This window comes from Cnephaeus nilssonii, assembly GCF_951640355.1.
Source record: "Cnephaeus nilssonii genome assembly, chromosome: 16".
NCBI classification, from domain to species: domain Eukaryota; kingdom Metazoa; phylum Chordata; class Mammalia; order Chiroptera; family Vespertilionidae; genus Cnephaeus; species Cnephaeus nilssonii.
Genome location: NC_137087.1, coordinates 8,791,840 through 8,805,916, shown reverse-complemented (window position 1 = coordinate 8,805,916; position 14,077 = coordinate 8,791,840). Strand labels below are relative to the sequence as shown.

The 14,077-nt window shown below is 41.2% G+C and overlaps 1 pseudogene across 1 annotated transcript; it reads right to left on the bottom strand.

Annotated features, from left to right (window-relative positions):
- Window positions 1-1,058: 1,058 nt before the first annotated feature.
- On the bottom strand, window positions 1,059-13,869 carry LOC307112513 (neurofilament light polypeptide-like; annotated as a pseudogene). Its single transcript has 2 exons — window positions 13,772-13,869; window positions 1,059-2,136 (listed from the first exon to the last, which is right to left on the bottom strand). The product of its transcript is annotated as a neurofilament light polypeptide-like (transcript).
- Window positions 13,870-14,077: the final 208 nt, after the last annotated feature.

Sequence of the window (14,077 nt, the reverse complement as noted above, 5' to 3'; positions counted from 1 at the left end):
TTTTCAAATGAAATTTATTGGAATAACATTGGTTAACCAAATTTTATGAGTTTCAAGTGTACAATCTTATAATATGCTAGTAGCCCGGTGCATGAAATTCGTGCATGGGGGGGGTGTCCCTCAGCCCGGCCTGCATCCTCTCCAATCTGGGACCCCAGTGGGATTGGGCCTAAACCGGCAGTCAGACAACCCCCTTGCAATCCGGGTCTGCTGGCTCTTAACCGCTCACCTGCTTGCCTGCTTGATTGCCCCTAACCACTCTGCCTGCTGGCCTGCTTGCCCCCAACTGCACCCCTCTGCCGGCCTGATCACCCCCAATTGCCCTCCCCTCCTGGCCTGATCACCCCTAACCGCCTCTGCCTCACCCCACCACCATGGCTTTGTCCGGAAGGACATCTGGAAGGTCTCATGGTCTAATTAGCATATTACCCTTTTATTAATATAGATAGGATATGACATACTGCCTATGTTATAACTATAACATATCTACCAGTATTACTCTATGAAAATACGTACTTTATGTGATAGGAAGGCATCTAATACATTACATTGTATATGTTGTAAGTAGTAGGAAATACTGTATTCATAGCAATAATATACACCCTGTGACTTCCCTTCCTGATTTGGGAATGGTTCCCCAGTTCTTTGAATGTTTCCTGGCCCCTAATGTATTTTTTTTTTGTCATTTAGTGTAACTTTATTTACTGTTTATTGCTCATGATTTGAGGTCTTTAATTTCTAACCACCAATTCATGTATTCATGTGTTTTTATTGTAAACATCTGAATTATTCACATTGTCATAGTTCCTGAACTCATAAGCGTGGACCATGCACAGGCTGTCAGGAAGCCAGGAAGCCACTCTGCAAGCAAACAGATACTCTGCATAAGGAGAAAAGTCATAGCACAACATTTAATGTCCAACCTGAGTCACCTTAGAATGTTATATATATATTGACTTCTTAATTCATATAGTATCGGGAACTCAACTGCTTGGTTGGTGATGGGGTTGACCTGGCTTCAGGAGGATTATTCCTGAAATAATTAAGGAAAGGGGGCCTCAATCTTTCTTCTTGGTTGCTTGCTCCTCCCCAGCACCTTCATCTTTCTTCTCGTCCTCAGCTTCTTGGGCATCTTCTCCTTCACCTTCACCTCCTTCTTCCTCCTTTGCATCCTCAAATTCTTCCTTGGCACCTTCTTCCTCTTCCTCTCCTTCCTCTTCCTCAGCCACTTCCTTCTCCTTCTCCTCTTCAGCTTATCCTTCAGAGGGGGATTCATCCTTAGCTTCCTGGGCTTTTGCAGCCTCAATGGTCTCCTCCACCTCAATCTGCTCCTCCTGGTCAGAAGGGAAGGAGCGAGTGGACATCAAGTAGGAGCTGGTCTGTAAACCACCATAGGCAGATCGACCAAAGACCTGGGAACTCTGGGAGTAGCCACTGGCTATGCTTCCCACGCTGGTGAAACTGAGCCGGGTCTCCTCACCTTCCAAGAGTTTACTGTAAGCTGAAATGTCAATGTCCAAAGCCATCTTCACATTGAGGAGGTCCTGGTATTCTTTTAAATATCATGCCATTTCACTCTTTGTAGTTCTCAACTCATTTTCTAATTTGTTGATTGTGTCCTGCGTAGCACTAACGTCGGCATTCTGCTTATCCTCCAGCTCTTGCAGCTGCTTTCCCAGCACTTCGTTCATGCCTCAGCTTGCTTCCATCTCCAGGGTCTTGGCCTTGAGCAGGCGGCGGCTCTCGGACACCTGGTCCTCGGTGGTGCGCACCGCATAGGTGTTCTTGGCAGCGCTCTCAGTCAGCACGGTGAAGCGGCTCTTGTACCATTCTTCAGCATTCTGCATGTTCTTGGCAGCCAGCTTCTCGTACTGGGCGCGGATGTCCTTGAGTGTGGCGGAGAGGTCAGACTTGGAGAACTCGTCCATCTCCACGGAGATCTGAGCATACTGCTTGGCGACCTCCTCTTTGTGCACCTTCTTCAGAAAGGCGATTTCATCCATCAGGCTGTCGATTCACTTTTCCAGCTCAGCGCCAGCGAGAGCCGCCTCATCTGCACCTTTGCGCGCCTCCATCAGCCAGCCCTCTGCATCCTCATGGTTCAGCACCTCTTCCTGGTAGCGCACCTGCAGGTTTCTGAGCCCGGGTGCCTCCTAACTTCCCACTTTCCTCTCCTCGCCAGAGACAGGGCGCGGTGGGGCAGGGCACAGGCATCCCATTTTCATTAAAATGTTCAACCCGGGCCTGTCCACTGGTGTCTGCAGGTGGCCCGGGGGCAGTCAGTGATCCCGGAGACCCTGGCCACCCCCGCCTACCCAGGTCCCCGATTGCGGCCTGGACCCCACTAGCTATGTGAGGCGCTGCTGGTGCCGCCTGCCCGGGTCCGATCACGGCCTGGACCCCGGGGGGAGCGTCAGGTGCTGCCTGCTCCACCTGCATATGTAAATTTACCTGACATCTTTGTTGGGTTAATTTGCATATCACTCCTGATTGGCTGTGGGTGTAGCAGAGGTATGGTCAATTAGCATCTTTCTCTTTTATTAGTGTAGATCATCTGTATATGGCATCATGTGTTCACCACCATATATTTGACACCCTTTACCCTCTCCATCATTCTCTTCTCCCCCTTCCCTTTTGGTAAACACCATACTATTGTCTGTATCTATGAGTTTGTTTATTTTGCTTGTTCATGTGTTGCTTTCTGTTTTATATCTCACATATGAGTGAAATCATAGTGTTCTTATCCTTTTCTGTTGGACTTATTTCACTTAACATGATTCTCTTAAGATCCATTCATGTTGTCACAAATGGCAATATTTCATTCTTTTTTATGGCTGAGTAGTATTCTATTGTATATATGTACCACAACTTCTTTATCCAATTATCTATTGAAAGACACTTTGGTTGTTTCCATGTCTTGGCCACCATGAATAATGCTGCAATGAACATAGGGGTACACATGTCTTTATGAATAAATATTTTCAATTCTTTGGATAGATACCCAGAAAAGAGATTGTTGGGTCATACAGTTAACTCTATTCTTAAGTTTTCCACAGTGGCTATCCCAGTTTACATTCCAACAGTGTATGAGGGTTCTCTTTTCTTCACATCCTCTCCAACTCTTGTTATTTCTTGTCTTACTGATAACAGTTATTATAACAGGTGTGAGATGGTATCTCATTGTGATCTTTTTTAAAATTTAAATTCTTTATTGTTTCAATTATTACATAAGTCTCCTTTTCCCCCCATTGACCTCTCCCCAGGCGCTCACAGCCCCCCAGCACATGCCCTTACCCCCTTACTGTCTGTGTCTATTGGTTATGCTTATATGCATGCATTCAAGTCCTTTGGTTGATCTCTTACCTGCCCCCCTCCCCTTCCTTCCCTCTTAGTTTGGATGGTCTGTTTGATGCTTCTATGACTATGGCTCTATTTTTATTCATCAGTTTATGTTGTTCATTATAATCCACCAATGAGTGAGATCATGTGATATTTATCTTTCTCCGACTGGCTTATTTCACTTAGCATAATGCTATCCATGTCCATCCATGCTGTTGCAGATGGTAAGAGTTCCTTCTTTTTTACAGTTGTGTAGTATTCCATTGTGTAGATGTACCATGGTTTTTTAATCCACTCATATGCTGATGGGCACTTAGGCTGTTTCCAAATCTTAGCTATTGTAAATTGTGCTGCTATGAACATAGGGGTGCATATATCCTTTCTGATTGGTGTTTCTGTTTTCTTGGAATATATTTCTAGAAGTGGGATTAATGGGTCAAATGGGAGTTCCATTTTTAATTTTTTGAGGAATCTCCATACTGTTCTCCCCAGTGGCTGCACCAATCTGCATTCCCACCAGCAGTGCACGAGGATTCCTTTTTCTCCACATCATCGCCAGCATTTGTTGTTTATTGATTTGTTGATGATAACCATTCTGACAGGTGTGAGATGATACCTCATTGTCGTTTTGATTTGCATCTCTCAGATGATTAGTGACTTTGAGCATGTTTTCATATGTCTCTTGGCCTACTGTGTGTCCTCTTTTGAAAAGTATCTATTTAGGTCCTTTGCCCATTTTTTTTTATTAGATTATTTATTTCCCCTTTGTTAAGTTGTATGAATTCCCTGTAAATTTTGGAGATTAAACCCTTATCGGTGATAACATTGGCAAATATGTCCTCCCATGCAGTGGGCTTTTTTTTTTGTTTTGTTTTGTTGATGGTTTCTTTTGCTGTGCAGAAGCTTTTTATTTTGATGTAGTTCCATTTGTTTATTTTCTCCTTAGTTTCCATTGTCCTAGGAGCTGTATTGGTAAAGATGTTGCTACGACATATGTCTGATATATATATATATATATATATATATATATATATATATATATATATATATATATTTTATTGATTTTTTACAGAGAGGAAGGGAGAGAGATAGATAGAAACATCGATGAGAGAGAAACATCGATCAGCCGCCTCCTGCACACCCCCCCACTGGGGATGTGCCCGCAACCAAGATACATGCCCTTGACCGGAATCAAACCTGGGACCCTTCAGTCCGCAGGCTGACGCTCTATCCACTGAGCCAAACCAGTTCCGGCATATGTCTGATATTTTGTTGCCTATGGATTCTTCTAAAATTTTTATGGTTTCCTGTTTTACGTTTAAGTCCTTTATCCATTTTGAGTTTATTTTTGTGTATGGTGTAAGTTGGTGGTCTAGTTTAATTGTTTTGTATGTATCTGTCCAATTTTCCCAACACCATTTTTTGAAGAGACTGTCTTGATTCCATTGTATGCTCTTGCCTCTTTTGTCAAATATTAATTGAGCATAATGGCTCGGGTCATTTTCTGGGTTCTCTGTTCTGTTCCATTGATCTATATGTCTGTTCTTGTGCTAGTACCAGGCAGATTTGAGAACAGTGACTTTGTAATATAGCTTAATATCTGGTATTGTGTTTCCTCCAACTTAGTTCTTCTTTCTCAGGATTGCTGCAGCTAATCGGGGTCTTTTTTATTCCATATGAATTTTTGGAGAGTTTGTTCCAGGTCTATGAAATATGCCATTGGTATTTTAATGGGGATTACATTGAATCTATATATTGCTTTGGGTAGTATGGACATTTTAATGATGTTGATTCGACCAATCCATGAACACGATATATTCTTCCATTTGTTTATGTATTCCTCTATCTCTTTTTTTTTTCAACATCCTATAGTTTTCTTAGTACAGGTCTTTTACCTCCTTAGTTAAGTTTATTCCTAAGTATTTTATTTTTTTTGTTGCAATGGTAAATGGGATTGTTTTATTGCTCTTTTGTATTATGTTTTTGATCTCTATGTCATTTATTTCCACTCTGATCATTATTATTTCCTTCCTTCTGCTTACTCTGGGCGTTTCTTGTTGCTCTCTTTCTTATTCTTTAAGTTGTAGGGTTAGATAATTTATTATCTTTTTATTTATTTATTTATTTATTTTTTTGAGGTATGCCTGTAGAGCTACGAACTTCCCTCTCAGGACTGCTTTCATGGTGTCCCATAGATTTTGGATTGTTGTCATTGTCATTTGTTTTCAGGATGCTTTTTATTTCTTCTTTGATCTCTTTGATAACCCAATCATTGTTTAATAGCATGCTATTTAGCTTCTAATTGTTTGCTTTTTTCCCCATTGGTTTTATTATAGTTGATTTCTAATTTTATGCCATTGTGATCTGAGAAGATGCTTGTTATGATTTCTATCCTCTTGAATTTGAAGAGACTTTGCCTGTGTCCTAATATGTGGTCTATTGTTGAAAATGTTCCATGTGCACTTGAGAAGAATGTATATTCTGTAGTTTTGGGGTGAAACGTTCTGAAGATTTCAATTAGTTTAATCTGACTAGGGAATCATTTAGAATTGCTGTTTCTTTGCTGATTTTTTTGTTTGAGTATTTATCCAGTGGTGTCAATGGGGTATTAAAGTTCCCTACTATGATTGCATTGCTATTGATCTCTCCCTTGATATCTTCCAGAAGTTTTTTTATGTATTTGGGTGCTCCTATATTGGGTGCATATATGTTTATTAGGGTTATATCCTCTTGTTGCATTGCTCCCTTTAGTATTATGAAGTGGCCCTCCTTATCTCTTGTTATTGTCTTCACTTTGTGGTCTATGTTGTCTGATATAAGTGTTACTACCCCAGCCTTTTGCTCATCTCCATTTGCCTGAAAAAATTTTTTTCCATCCTTTCACTATCGGTCTGTGTGACTCCTTTGTTTTGAGGTGGGTCTCTTGTAGACAGCAAATATATGGGTCATGTTCTCTTATCCATTCAGTTACCCTATGTTTTTTTTTTTATTTTTTTTCATTTTTTCAATTTTTTTATTAAGGTATTATATGTGTACATATCTTACCATTGCCCTCCCCACACCCCACTCCCATATATGCCCCCACCCCCCAGAGTTTTGCATCCATTGGTTATGCTTATATGCATGCATACAAGTCCTTTGATTGATCTCTTATCTCCCCCACCTCTCCCTAACCTTCCCCTTGTAATTTGACAGTCTGTTTGATGCTTTACTGTCTCTGTATCTATCTTTTTGTTCAAGTTTATAATGTTCTTTATTATCCATAAATGAGTGAGATCATGTGGTATTTTTCTTTCATTGACTGACTTATTTCACTTAACATAATGTTCTCCAATTCCTCCCAGGTTGCTGCAAATGATGAGAATTCCTTCTTTTTTATGGCAGCATAGTATTCCATTGTGTAGATGTACCACAGTTTTCTGATCCAGTCATCTGCTGACGGGCACCTAGGCTGTTTCCAAATCTTAGCTATGGTGAATTGCGCTGCTATGAACATAGGGGTGCATATATCCTTTCTAATTGGTGTTTCTAGTTTCTTCGGATATATTCCCAGGAGTGGGATTACTGGGTCAAATGGGAGTTCCATTTTCAGTTTTTTGAGGAAACTCCATACTGTTCTCCACAGTGGCTGCACCAGTCTGCAATCCCACCAGCAGTGCACGAGGGTTCCTTTTTCTCCGCATCCTCGCCAACACTTGTCGTTTGTTGATTTGTTGATGATAGCCATTCTGACAGGTGTGAGATGGTACCGCATTGTTGTTTTGATTTGCATCTCTCGGATAATTAGTGACGTTGAGCATGTTTTCATGTGTCTCTTGGCCTTCCTTCTGTCTTCTTTTGAAAAGATTCTATTTAGGTCTGTTGCCCATTTTTTTATTGGATCATTTATCTTCCTTTTATTAAGTTGTATAAGCTGCCTGTAGATGTTGGAGATTAAACCTTTATCAGTGATGCCATTTGCAAATATGTTCTCCCATGCAGTGGGCCTTCTTGTTGTTTTGTTGATGGTTTCTTTTGCTGTGAAAAAGCTTTTTATTTTGATGTAGTCCCATTTGTTAATTTTCTCTTTAGCTTCCATTGCCCTAGGGGCAGTGTCAGTGAAGAATTTCTTTTGGCATATGTCTGACATTTTGCTGCCTGTGGATTGCTCTAGTATTTTTATGGTTTCCCGTCTTATGTTTAAGTCCTGTATCCATTTTGAGTTTATTTTTGTGTATGGCGTAAGTTGGTGATCAAGCTTCATTTTTTTGCATGTATCTGTCCAATTTTCCCAACACCATTTATTGAAGAGACTGTCTTTATTCCATTGTATGTTCATGCCTCCTTTGTCAAATATTAATTGAGCATAGTGGTTTGGGTCAATATCTGGATTCTCTATTCTGTTCCATTGATCTATATGTCTGTTCTTGTGCCAGTACCAGGCTGTTTTGAGAACAGTGGCTTTGTAATACAGCTTGAAATCTGGTATTGAGATCCCTCCTACTTTATTCTTCTTTCTCAGGATTGCTGTGGCTATTCGGGGTCTTTTTTTATTCCAGATGAATTTTTGGAGAGTTCTTTCAAGGTCTGTGAAATATGCCGTTGGTATTTTAATGGGGAGTGCATTGAATCTATAGATTGCTTTGGGTAGTATGGACATTTTAATGATGTTGATTCTACCAATCCATGAACATGGTATGTTCTTCCATCTGTTTACATCTTCCTCTATCTCTTTTTTCAGTGTCCTGTAGTTTTCCGTGTATAGGTCTTTTACCTCCTTAGTTAAGTTTATTCCTAGGTATCTTAATTTTTTTGGTGCGATGGTAAATGGGATTGCCTTTTTAGTCTCTCTGTCTGTAAGTTCACTATTGGTGTATAGAAAGGCCATAGATTTCTTGGCGTTAATTTTGTATCCTGCTACATTGCCGAATTCATTTATTAAGTCTATGAGTTTTTTGACGGAGTCTTTTGGATTTTTTATGTACAATATCATGTCGTCTGCAAATAAAGACAGCTTTACTTGTTCTTTTCCAATCTGGATGCCTTTTATTTCTTCTTCTTGTCTAATTGCAATGGCTAATACTTCCAGTACTATGTCAAACAGGAGTGGTGAGAGTGGGCATCCCTGTCTTGTTCCTGTTCTTAGGGGAAATGTCTTTAGTTTTTGTCCATTGAGTATGATGTTTGCTGTGGGTTTATCATATATAGCTTTTATTATGTTGAGGTATGAGCCATCTATTCCCACCTTGTTGAGAGCTTTTATCAAGAAAGGGTGTTGGATTTTGTCAAATGCTTTTTCTGCATCAATTGATATGACTATGTGATTTTTATCTTTCAATTTGTTTATGTGATGTATCACGTTTATTGATTTGCGGATATTGTACCATCCTTGCATTCCTGGGATAAATCCTACTTGGTCATGGTGTATGATCTTTCTGATGTACTGCTGGAGCCGATTTGCTAGAATTTTGTTGAGGATTTTGGCATTTATGTTCATGAGGGATATTGGTCTGTAATTCTCTTTCATTGTGTTGTCTTTATCTGGTTTTGGTATTAGGGTGATGCTGGCTTCATAGAAGGAGCTTGGAAGTGTTCCTTCCACTTGAATTTTTTGGAATAGTCTGAGGAGGATAGGTTTTAGTTCTTCCTTGAATGTTTGGTAAAACTCTCCTGTGAAGCCATCAGGCCCCGGGCTTTTGTTTGCTGGAAGCTTTTTGATGACTGCTTCAATTTCGTCCATAGTTATTGGCCTATTGAGCTGTTTAGATTCTTCTTGATTGATTTTTGGAAGGTTATATTTTTCTAGGAATATGTCCATTTCCCCCAGATTGTCCAGTTTGTTGGAATAGAGTTGTTCGTAGTATTTTGTAACAATCCTTTGTATCTCAGCGGGGTCTGTTGTTATTTCACCTCTTTCATTTCTGATTTTGTTTATTTGGGTCCTCTCTCTTTGCTTCTTGGTGAGCCTGGCTAGAGGTCCATCAATCTTGTTTATCCTTTCAAAGAACCAGCTCTTGGTTTTGTTGATCTTATGTATTGTTTCTTTGGTCTCTATGTCATTTATCTCCGCTCTGATCTTTGTTATTTCCTTCCTTCTGGTTACACTGGGCTTTTCTTGCTGCTCTTTTTCTAGCTCTTTGAGCTGTAGGGTTAAGTAATTTATTACCATTGTTTCTTGTTTTTTGCAATAGGCCTGTAGAGCTATGAACTTCCCTCTCAAGACTGCTTTCGCTGTGTCCCATAGATTTTGGATTGTTGTGTTTTCATTGTCATTTGTTGCCATGATGTTTTTTATTTCTTCCTTGATCTCTCTGGTGACCCAGTCCTTGTTTAATAGCATGCTGTTTAGTCTCCATGTGTTTGATTTCTTTGGATTGTTTTTATTGTAGTTGATTTCCAGTTTTATGCCACTGTGATCTGAGAAGATGCTTGATATAATTTCTATCTTCTTGAATTTGAAGAGACTTTGCCTGTGACCCAGCATATGGTCTATCTTTGAAAATGACCCATGTGCACTTGAGAAGAATGTATATTCTGTGGCTTTGGGGTGAAATGTTCTGAAGATGTCAATTAATTCCATCTGGTCTAGTGAGTCATTTAGGATTGCTGTTTCTTTGCTGATTTTTTGTTTAGAGGATTTGTCCAGTGGTGATAGTGGGGTATTAAAGTCTCCTACTATGATTGTGTTGCTATTAATCTCTCCCTTGATATCCTCCAGGAGTTTTTTTATGTATTTGGGTGCTCCTATATTGGGAGCGTATATGTTTACCAGAATTATTTCTTCTTGTTGGATTTCTCCCTTTAGTATTATGAAGTGGCCTTCCTTATCTCTTGTTATGGCATTTACTTTGAGGTCTATTTTGTCAGATATAAGTATTGCTACCCCAGCTTTTTTTTCATTTCCATTTGCCTGAAAGATATTTTTCCATCCCTTCACTTTCAATCTGTGTGAGTCTCTTGTTCTGAGGTGGGTCTCTTGTAGACAGCATATATATGGGTCGTGTTTTTTTATCCATTCAGCTACTCGATGTCTTTTGATTGGAGCATTTAGTCCGTTTACATTTAAAGTTATTACTGAAAGGTATTTGTTTGCAGTCATATCTATTTTTGTGTCTGTATTCCTTCTTACCTGTTTATTTCTTCTTTTTACAGTATTCCCTTTAGCAATTCTTGCATTGCTGGTTTGGTGGTGATAAACTCCCTGAGGCTTTTTTTGTCTGCAAAGCTCCTGATTTCCCCTTCAATTTTGATTGATAGTCTTGCTGGATATAGTATTCTTGGATTCAGTCCTTTGCTTTGCAACACTTTGTATACCTCCTTCCATTCACTTCTAGCTTGTTGTGTTTCTGATGAGTAATCATTTGACAATCTGATGGGTGTTCCTTTGTAGGTAACTCTCTGTCTCTCTCTTGCCGCCTTTAGGATTCTCTCTTTATCATTTATATTTGCCATTGAAATTATGACATGTCTTGGTGTGGGTCTTTTGGGGTTGATCCTGCTTGGGACTCTCTTTACTTGCGTAACTTTTATCTTTCCCATATCCGGGAAGTTTTCTGTCATTATTTCTTCAAATAGATTTTCTAATCCCTGCTGCTTTTCTTGTCCTTCTGGCAGCCCTATTATATGCATGTTACTTCGTTTCATGTTGTCCCGAAGCTCCCTTAGGCTTTCCTCCTGCTTTTTAATTTTTTTTCTCCAATTGCTGTTCAGCTTGAGCTTGTTTCTGTACCTGATCTTCTAACTCACTAATTCGGTCCTCTGCTTCTTGTAATCTACTGTTGAAACTTTCCATGGTGTTTTTGATTGTAGCTATATCACTTTTCATTTCTTCTGATTCTTGCATAAGTTGTTGATTTTCTCATCCATCCGATGTATAAATTCCATGACCATTACTCTGAACTCCTTTTCGGTCATGTTGCAAGCTTCATTTTCACTAATTTCCTTTCTTGGCGACTCCACATTTTCTTTCCTCTGTGAGTTATTTCGTTTCCCCATTCTGGCTATTACCAGAAAGCTCAAGCTTCTGTTTGCGTGGACCTGGGCCGTGTGCTGTGGGGACTTCGCTCCACCCTAGTTTCACTGAAGTGCTCTGACACTAGGACGTGTGACTGTCTTTGGTTGGTGGGAACCAAACTTGCCCAGGATCAGTGTCCCCAGTGTTCCGTGTGGTCTCGTGTGCACATTTAGAATCAGGGGCCCTGTCTGCACCACACTGTTGGTATGTGCCGAGAATGAGATCCTTAGCATGTGCCAGGAGTCAGAGTTTCCCTGTGTCTGCACCAAGACTCGAGTGTCAAAGTCTCTGTTGCCTTGTGCGGTTTCTCGTTGAGAATCAGGGTCCCTGTGTGTGCACGCACCAACAATTGGGGTCGCTGGCTCTTAGTGTGAATGCGCTGTGAGTCAGGGATCCCAGGCAGCTGTGTCCGGCGTGCCAAATTCCCTGAAGTGGGGCTGCGTCCTGTGTGTGCTCTCTCTACTGAGCCAAACCGGCTAGAGCGCACATTCTTAAAAACCTGAAGGTGAGCCGGCTCAGTGCACTCTCCCAAAGTCCCAGAAGGGGGGCGGAGTCCGTCCTGCGCGCCAAATTCCCCAAAGGGAAGCCCCTCTGTGCACGCTTTTAAGAATCTCCGAAGGGGGAGCTGTGCCCCGCGAGCCAAATTCCCCCAAATTCCCCGAAGGGGAGCCCTCTGTGCGCACTGACAGATTTCCCCGACGGGGAGCTGCTTCTGTCCTGTGCGCGAGCGTGCGCCGAATTCCCTAAGAGGGAGCGCGTCCCTGCGCAAAGCTCAGCAGCTTGGGCCAGGGGCGGGTCTATCAGTTACTATGGCGCTGTCTGTGCACGCGCCTGTGAGCAGCTTGGGCAAAGGGCGCGTCTATCAGTTACTATGGCGCTTTCCGCACCCCTGTGGGCGCTCAGCAGCTTGGGGGAGGGGCGGGTCTATCAGTTACTATGGCGCTATCAGCGCCTGCGAGGAGGGGGATAGGCTCTTTGACTCACGGAAATCTGCCGGGAAGTCTGGATTCTTGTTTGTTTGTCTGAAGCTGTGATAGCAGTTCTCTGTCCCCAGTGGCTGCAGGGCCCTGGTTTGTGTCAGAAGCCAGGATCCGAGTCTCGGGCTGCTCTGTTTCCCAAGATGGCGTGGTCTCTGCGTCCGCACCAGCCGCCGAGAAGTGTCCGCTTTGTGCGCGGGGCTCCGCCGTCTAGGGCTGCCCTGTTCGGGAGCCCCTTGGAAGACCTGCAGAATCTAACTGACCCTATCTCATACACACACACACACACCACACACATCTACACTCTCCTCTATGGGTTCCTCACTCACACTCTCTCTCTCCCTACCTTCCTGCCGGTCGCCATCTTTCTCCACTACCCTATGTTTTTTGATTGGAGCATTTAATCCACTTACATTTAAGGTTCTTATTGATAGGTACTTATTTGTCATCATTTTTATTTTTATGTCTGTGTTTCTTCTTCCCTTTCTATTTCTTGTTTTTACAGCAGTACTGTTAGCATTTCTTGCATTGCTGGCTTGGTGGTAATATATTCCCTTAGCTCTTTTTTGTCTTGTGAAGCTCCTGATTTCACCTTCAATTTTGAATGATAGCCTTGCTGAGTATAGTATTCTTGGATTTAGTCCCTTGCTTTGCATTACTTAGTATATTTCATTGCATTCCCTTCTGGCCTGCTGTGTTTCTGTTGAGAAATCAGTTGATAGTCTAATGGGAGATCCCTTGTAGGTAACTTTTTGTCTCTCTCGTACAGCCTTTAAGATTGTTACTTTGTTGTTGATGTTTGCTAATTTAATTATGACGTGTCTTGGTGTCAGTCTTTTTGGGTTCATCTTGTTTGGAACTCCTTGTGCTTTTCTTGGACTTGTGTCACTTCCCCCCCACCCCCCAATATCAGGGAAGTTTTCTGTCATTATTTCTTCAAACAGGTTTTCAATTCCTTGCTCTGCTTTTATTCCTTCTGGTACCGCTATTATGTAGATTTTGTTTTGTTTTGTGTTGTCCAAAAGCTCCCTTCCTGCTTTTTAAGTTTTCTCTCCAGTTGCTGCTGTGCTTGGGTGTTTTTTCAACCTTGTCTTCGAACTTACTGATGTGGTCCTCAGCTTCTTATAGTCTACTGTTGAAACTTTCCATTGTGTTCTTTATTGCAACTATGTCATTCTTCATTTCCTCTTGATTCTTCTTCATTTCCTCTTGATTCTTATACATGTTGAATTTGTCTTCCATCCTTTTCAGCATCCTTATAAGCATTGCTCTGAATTCTTTCTCTGACAAATTCTTTGTCTCCCCAATATTGTTGTTCCTTTGTTATTGTTTCTATGTATTATATTAAACTGCTATGCCACCCAGATATTTTGAGTTTGTCTTATATAGTTGATATTTTGTGGGACCCAGTGGTGCAATCTCTTTAGTCTTCTGGGCTGGGTAATCTAGGGATGCCCCCTACCTGTGATATTTGGGTTCTCTTGATGTAGCTGGGTTTTGAGTATTATTGTCCCATTTGTAGATGCAGGGTGTCTGGTTATGTGGCTTGTTCTCTGCCATGTTGACTGAACAGCACAAAATACAAGTCAACAAGACATGACACAAAGGGAACAAAGCACAAATGTACTCACAACACTGATAACCACAATATAAGTAACCAGCAGAGAAAAGAGAATTAGGAAAGATAAAAGAGAGCAAAAATGATATCTAGAAAAGAAAAAAAGGTAAGAGCGAAAAAAATAAGAAAAAAGAAGAACAAAATATATGG